This window comes from Squalius cephalus (genome assembly GCF_949319135.1).
Source record: "Squalius cephalus genome assembly, chromosome: 10".
Taxonomy (NCBI): domain Eukaryota; kingdom Metazoa; phylum Chordata; class Actinopteri; order Cypriniformes; family Leuciscidae; genus Squalius; species Squalius cephalus.
In genome coordinates this window covers 32,622,691-32,631,023 of record NC_137131.1, presented here as the reverse complement: position 1 = coordinate 32,631,023, position 8,333 = coordinate 32,622,691, and the positions used below count along the sequence as shown (strand labels likewise).

Sequence of the window (8,333 nt, the reverse complement as noted above, 5' to 3'; positions counted from 1 at the left end):
GGTACGGGTGTAGAGTAGACGCACGATAGGCGAAATATGTTTGTAAGTGAGTGTTGAGAAGACGCGTTCAGCCGTGATCCACGGATGTAACCTATAGGAGTATCCAGCGTTGGATCACTAATAGGCTTGAGACGCGTCTACTCAACAGTCCGCGTTGTAACTATGAGGTTTGAGCAGTAGTGCTTCTCAGTGAGGAAAAGTAGAAAATGTTTGTTATAAGTAGGTTTAAAGAGTAAAATCAAGAATTATAAATCAAATCGATGGAGCTCCAAAGACAACAACGCGTTCAGACGCGACGCATGCGCATTCGACAACAGGAAGTCAGCAAAAAGTGGTGAAAGTATCACAGGGTACTTTCACAGAAAAGGGTATTTAACACAGGGGTGCAATCTTAAGTGCATTGTTAACACTGCAAAATATGACACATCAAGACATGCATACAAAATACTTCAGAAATCATATTTCTGGAAAATAAAATTTGGTTAAAACCTTTGTAGACATAGCTTTCATGACAGCACTACAAAAACACTTAAAAGTGAAACCCCATTGCCTTATCTAATGCTTTTCTTATTGTTGTGGGGTTTATAGGGTGAGTGATATTTCTTATAATACACAAGTGAGATAGACTAGTGCAACTATTACAAATAGGTCGTTAAACTAATATTAGCACAAGTTTTGTCTCAAATTACCTGACAAATGAAGCCACGCAATGGTGACGAAGGAGTTGAAGTTTATAAGAAACTTTAACTCTGGTTTCGCTAGCTATTTGAGTAAATGAAAACATAATACTTACATTTAAATGTGAATTTGCTGTCCACCACCGAACTCTAGTCTCGGCCACCTTTAAAATTAATAAAAAAATGCTGTCGTCACCGGTGCGCTATGAATTCTGGGAAAGGGTAGTCCGCGAAGTGTCCATTTTTGTATCCTTCGTTTGTCAGTGGCTGCGTCCGAAACCGCATACTCAATGAGTAGGTACTTAATTTCAATGAGTACTTACTTAACGAGCGCTAAAAGAGTAGGTACTTTATAGCCAAATCTCGTTGAGTATGAATGAGAACCGGACATCTGCCATGTTGACGTTATCATGTGACCTACGACGCGTTATCACACGCGCAACAACTTAAAAGATTTGAACGACACGTTTAATTCATCTGTCTGTAAATATCTTGATATTGATTAAACTTGCTCATTTTGAAGAAACTGCTGCCCATTTATTTTGTGAATACATTTATATACATTTGATTAAAGTTCTTATATTTAACCCTACTAATGTGACCCACCGTTTTATCCTTACGATATTTATTTTTATTACGAAATCCCAAAATGGTCATCTCTTGAATGTTGTTAATTTCTTTATTTTATATCCAAACATTTTTATCCACAAGCAAAAGTGGCTAACTGCTTTATGTTTTCCTATTTTTCTTGTTGAATTTAACTCCCTCAGGCCTAGGCCTATAAATATATATATATATTTTTTAAATGCATTTTTAAATGTATTATAATGAATTATTTAAGAAAAAATATATTAAGATATTCAACCTTGTACTAGGTTCTTTTTTCCTGTGTGAAAAATCTCATATTATGTATGCAAACCCATGATATATATATATATATACACACCTCATAACATCAGTAACTCAACAGCCCTACCTAGAATGGTTTTCCTCAGCGTTTGTAATGTCTGCACAAAGGGCAGCTGTGCGAAGATTTGCCTTTGGAGAAAACTGTTGATTTTATACTCAAAAAATTTAAGTATCATTAATATTAAAAATTAATATTACCCCAGAATGAATTGCATTGCTATCCCACCCCAAAACATACAATAATAACGATAAATGCTGACCAATACTTAATTATATTACTTTTTACTGAAAATGATATAATTCAATAAAACAAAATGTAACGTATGTCATATGACATAGCTATGCATGATTGAATACACTCTAGATGTGTATATAGTGAACATATCTACATTTTCATTCAAACAATTAAATAAAGCATTAATTAAATTATTATATTTTATTTACTGACAACAATGAGAAATATTAATAAATTAATAAAAGAATGAATGAAAGTCACCATCACACAATAAACAAATGCATATACAAGTCAACACATGAAACAAAGCTTTATTCAAACTACAGCTACAGGCGCTGAACCACATCCTTCTGCCATCTCAACACAGCGGTTCCCATTCTGCAGCTTTATTCTGATGAATCAGCTGACGGCCAGAGGTGAGCCGTGCTTTCATGCCGGAGGTTGCTGCGTGATGTGTTGTGCTTCACAATCTGAGGCAATAAGGGCAGATGGAGTGATGGAGGGTCTCATAAGGACAGGTGGAGGGTCTCGTAAGGGCAGGTGGAGTGATGGAGGGACTCTTCCATGGCACCATCTCCAGGATTCAGCTCTGTGCTCCTCATCCTCAATGCTCACACCAGCCTGCTGACATTTCAGATCCTACAAAAATGCACAAACATAACACAAAAGCAGTAATTTTAACCGCACAATGTCATTTGATTTCAATAATTAGAAGACAAAAATGCTTTTTTTCACAAATGCCGCCATCATCTTTCCTTGCAGGTCCTGCTCCACCACAAAAGATCTACAGCAAATGCACAGAAATCAAGAATCAGAAAAGTGCTGTATTAGCTCTGTTTGAAATTACACTACTTAAAATAAACTACAACTTAATATTGAAATAGTTGTTGTTATTAATTTCTGTAGTGTCACTCAAAGCCTTTGATGGCAGCATTCAGCTTCATGAGCCACTCTCCACCGGATAAACACACATCTGTTCATCTGTCCCTGTAACATCCAGACAAGATTCACATTACCATTTATGAACTCAACAACATTTTCATGTTGAGGTTGTTTTAACTTTTTATCCAACATAAATGTTCCTCAATTTATCAACAGTAATGGACAAATAAAATAGATAACTTATGTTTATTACTTTAGAGATTTATTCTACATAATAGCACACATTCATCACTCAGATGTCTATTTCATGTTGTGATGTGCTCTTCTGCAATACTTAGCCTACTGAAGATTTTCCTGTCAGATGTAAATAGATATTTAAAATAAGCATCTTTAAGATGTATATGGTTTATGTAAATCCACTTTAGAGACGTAACGTTAGCTTATGTGTCCTTACTGGAGCTCCCCTGTTAGCTAACGTTATACATAATAAAACGTGTTTTTTACAGCAAAATCACAACTATACTATACTGTGTAACGTCTTTACACCTTCAACAATTCAACAGTTTACTCTACAGTAGTTCAACACTTGCAATTTTAACACAAGAAAACGTGTTTACTCACATTTGAAAGCACCCGCGTCGCCGATCTCTGCGATGTTTTATAATGACGTATCCTCTCGCGTGGCCTCCTGGGATAGAAGAGGCTTGTTTGAGATGAGCAAAATCTGCGCAGAACCGATCACCGGTGATCAGCGCGAGATGCATGCCGGTTAGAAATGTGTCCGACTGCGGTCCGCCTGGCTCTGATGTCATGCTGACGTATGTCAAAAATCTCTCGCGAGCGCAAGGCACACCTGTCGGATTCTGCAGTCGAGCGCAGTTGCTCTCCACCGACTGCGCTGATCAAAAGCATGATGGGAAACGACTTGCTGACGACACAGCTTAATGCTCATTGGTTTAAACAACCGTGATGTAGGCTATTGTTCGCTTTTAAAATGTTTGATTGTAAAACTCTAATATCATGTTTTATGTGTATATGTTATGTGTGAATATTCCCAAACTATCTGACAGTGCGATCTCTTTGGGTTATGCAATTTAATTTTTATAAAAAAATAATTAAAAAAAAACCCACATATGTCTTGTAGGCTATTAAAGAAAAAAAATATTGATAAACATTTATTTGGAATGGAATTAAAAAACAAGTAGGCTACTTTGGGTGTCTTGCTAATTTTATTTATTTTCATATAAAAGCAACAGAACTTGGATTAGGCCTACATCCAGTTTATTAGCAACACTGTGCACGAGCGTGAATCCCGCGATATCCATCTTTGATCTCGCAGGTGTCAGATCCAGTACGAGAAGAGAGATCTGTCCGGCTTGCCTGCGCTTTTTTCACTCCTCCTCTCACTGCAGCCGCCTACTCTCGCATACATTTCAGGCGAGGCAAGGCGCATCTCAAACAAGCCTAAGAGTAGCCATCGGTCGAGCACTCGAAAATCTGGCCGAAAGCAGTAAGCCATCCGGGAACTTCTCGCCTACTCTTTTATGAATACTGTTGTTTCGGACGTACTGCTTCCTTCACGTACTGTTTTCGCCTACTATATAGTAGGAAAGTAGGCATATTCGGACGCACTTAAGTCCGAATCTCGCGATAATTAGTACGTCATCCAGGTAATTCTCGCCTACTCTTTTGGATTCGTACATACTTTTTCGCTCGCCTACTCTTTTTCCCATACTAAATAGTGGGGAAGTATGCGGTTTCGGACGCAGCCAGAGAAACGTAGGGGGGTCGCATTTGAATGACATACCAAACTGGGGCAGCCTTCGTCGCGCCACGGTGACGCAATCAGCCTTCCAAGCGTGCAGAGTTTGAATTGGGACAAGGTGTGTTTGACATCGGCTGCGGCTGGATGTAACCGATCGGTGAGAGTAGCCGTGCAGGCGGGGAGGAGCCGCAAACGGAGACGTGAAGTCGGACACTTTCTGGTTCCCGTAGTGACCGCTCACGTGGTGTTTGCATACTTTACCACAGCTGAAGTGAAATAAATGCAATATTTGCCTAATAATGCACAGATGTTTCACAATATAACATCGCAACTACATGAAAAGAGTGTTTACTGTTATAAAAAACTGATTTGTGAGCTTTAGAGGAACTAAAGGTGTTCTAATAAACATGAAACACACGTGACCGTTGTCATGCGGTGAATCCGGCCACTCATGGAACAGCTGTGTCGTCATCAGCCCTCGTGCAGCCGCTCATTAGAAGCTGCGCTGGCTGAGTTCTCCGGCTACTCTCAAATCGCTCTCTTATTATTGTGTGTGTCCAATACCACTCACTGTCAATGATGAAGTCACGTCTTTACACCTTTTACCATACTTAAAGTGATGGTGCTTTAAATTCATCAGGCTGTAGGCCTTATTCAAGCATATTTCTGAATATTAGCTACATATTCTACAATTCTACAGTATCAAGTAAATGAACATATTAAAATGTGATGCAATTGGACTCAGTGAAGTGAATGTGTAAATACATGAAAAACATTTGGCTAATGTAAAAAAAAAAAAACGTTACCATCCATCTTTACTGCATCATTTTTTAAAATAGCAGACTAATGTTCTTCTGAATGTGTTACACATATATTACATTTAAATCTCAGGGTGGATAAATTATTTTTTTCAATGAATAAAATCATGTACAAGTCACTCAGAATTGATTGCAAAAGTGTTTATTTTGTTTTATTATTTTTAGTCTTTTTTTGTTATTTGTAAGGACACTATATCAGCTCATTAGAACTGATCTGCATGCAGTGAAAATTGCAAAATCCAGGAGGAAGGTTTCTGAATAAATGCCCTGGAGCACGCCTCGCTTTCCCTTCCCAGCATAACCTGGTGGATACCCAGGAAGCACAATAAGAACTAGGGTTTATAGTTGACATTGAACATTTACAAACATTAAGAATAATTTCTCCGCTCTGTAGGTCCATGCCATGCAAGTGAATGGTGTCCAGAACTTTTAAACTCCAAGGGATGACATAAGTAAATTAGATTTTTAGTTTTCCTTTAGACTAACAACTAATTTATTCATCACCAATTTACACAAAACGTACCAGGTGTGCAGCATTTGTACTCAAACCCACACTCCAAACAAGTGGGGATTGAGTACATCCTCCAGAAGAGCTGTTTGTAGTGAGACGACTTATTTTTCCAGCATGCAACACCTGAGGTGGAAAAAAAATGAACATAACATTTAAAGGGGGGGTACAATGGTGTTTCATGTATTCAGAGTTGTTTACAGTGTTAAAGAGATGGATTCTCATGCTTAACATGGCCAAAGTTTTTTTTTAAATATTTTGGACGAATAACGGAGAATTTCTGTGCCGAAAATCTTACTTCCGGGTTGGTACAAGTTTCGGCTGGTTTTTTTCGACCGTGGATCTAATGACGTAGACCAGAGTGGAACTCCTTATATGAGCATTTCTCCCGGAAAAGCTCGCCCGCGCACACGTCGACCAGAGGAGAGCGAGACCGCGCACATCAACGCGCTTCAACAGGAAATCATCGGCAGCGCTGCATAGTGTGTTTTTGGATGTGAGGGAAAGCTTACCATGTTCAGCTTCCCAAAGAACCCGGCGTTAGGAACAGTGGATGCAGATTGTTTTTCCAGGGCAAAAACGAGTTGTGTAGACTGTTTGTTCCCTGCATTTCGACGATGAATGTTTTATAAACAAAGCCCAGATCGACGGATTCTCTCTATGGCTCTGGCTTCGCCCACACGGCCCGCCTCCAGACGCTCGTTTTTTTCCGGAAAGACTCGGTACAGCCTATCTTTCTTTTATAAATATAATAAAACTAAAGACTTTTTGGAGATATGAAGGATGCAATACTACTCTATAGGTACTCAAGATTAACAGGAGATTGAGTGAAAATGAGCATTTCACCCCCCCTTTAACATTATCAATGATGTTCTTGTTATGCATTTTATTTTTTAATGTCAATATTTACTTTCTAGCCATAAGAAGTGTGCCTGATTCTTGAAATTGTCATCCGCAACTATGTCCCTGAACCTTGAGCAAGCCAATGACACGCGCATGTAGGCAGCATCTCCTTCTTGAAGAACAACTTCAAGAAGTATGTTCTTCAGCAACGCTCCTGATAACTGAAAAGATAGCAACAGTTAGCACAGGCCGTTAAAAAATGTTAAAAAGCACATTATATAACATTATTCAACTACCTTGAAGATGAAGCATGATGGAGGGTCATCGTCTTTTAACAGCTCATCCTTAAAGAAAAATGTAAGTGGATTAAAATTGTTTTATGATACACATTTTAAATCATCATTAAAATTAATTATGCATACCTTGCTAAAAACAGAGGGCACAACTGGGGTTTGGTCTGCTAAAATTAAGTAATTTAAAATTAGCTGACCAATATTATAGTTACATAATTTGAAACCCAGCATAGCATATGTATTTTGTTTCATATCAAAGATCTTACTTTCATATGCAAGTTCAGTTTCTTTTCTTCCCATAGGTTTCAGGGAGTGCAGAGCATTCTTCTTCTTCTGAAAGAGGATTAGAATAAAAAAAAAAGTGATAAAATTATCCATTAATTTTTAATTTGACAAAAAAATATCAGCAAAATATAAAAAGCTGACAATACCAGCTACAACAGCTAATTATGATATTAACAGCTAATAATTATGATATTAAAACAAATGTTTCAATTACATTACATTACATTGTGGATTACGCAGAAAAAAGCATAACTACAATGAAAACAGGTTTTAAAAGAATTGCATGCATTGTACAACTAAGTTAGGAGTTGTATTCTAATATCAAATCCATTTACAAAATGTTTAAGACATTTACAATTTGAAAATAAATGCAGTCCTAAAACGTACAAAAATTACACTGCCACAATACCTTATTATGGTCTTCAGAATCCATAATCTGGAGAGCAAATTGAAGAAATGGAATGCAGAAAAGATCGTGTCATGCACGTTACAAATTTTGTAATTTGTTTGCTACTAAAAAAACTACAGAAATTTATTTGGATACACTTTACCCTTATTCTTTTTTAATACATCAAGACTAAAAACAGTGTACAAACGGCATTATGAAATGGTCTTTTTCAGAACTTATAATGTTTTTTTTACAAAACTAAAAACTGTACAACAAGCTTACCCCTTCATCTCAACGGCACGCTGACATGTGAAAGCGGTTCCCTTTCAAGGCGGTCACTTCGACATTACGTCATACTGACGTATATGGGAACTCCTGTCACGGTTCATGAATCGGCTGTCTCATTTCTGATGTGTGTGTGTGTCTGTGTGGGTGTGGTTACTCATTATGTTAATTATTGTCGCCAGCTGTGTTCAATCCCCGTTCCCTTTATATGTGCAGTAATTCCCATCTCATGTTGTCAGATCGTTGTGGCTTCCCCGGTGTCGTGTCCTGTTCCCTGTGTACTGCTCTCATCTCCTCGTGTGGATTACTGTCTTCGTGGACCCGCTTCGTCGTGTTTCACGCTGTCTGGATTGTTTATTGTTCCTGGTTCCTGAGCACGCCTTCACCGCACACCATCACCGGGTTGCCCACTGAAGTCCCTGCGTCATCTCGCCATCAGAGTGTT

General features: G+C 38.1%; 1 long non-coding RNA gene across 1 annotated transcript; it reads right to left on the bottom strand.

Annotated features, from left to right (window-relative positions):
• Positions 1–5,531: 5,531 nt before the first annotated feature.
• LOC307165579 lies at positions 5,532–7,924 on the bottom strand. Its single transcript, XR_013822504.1, has 4 exons — positions 7,886–7,924; positions 7,625–7,651; positions 5,810–5,920; positions 5,532–5,588 (listed from the first exon to the last, which is right to left on the bottom strand). It is a non-coding gene; the product is annotated as an uncharacterized lncRNA (long non-coding RNA).
• Positions 7,925–8,333: the final 409 nt, after the last annotated feature.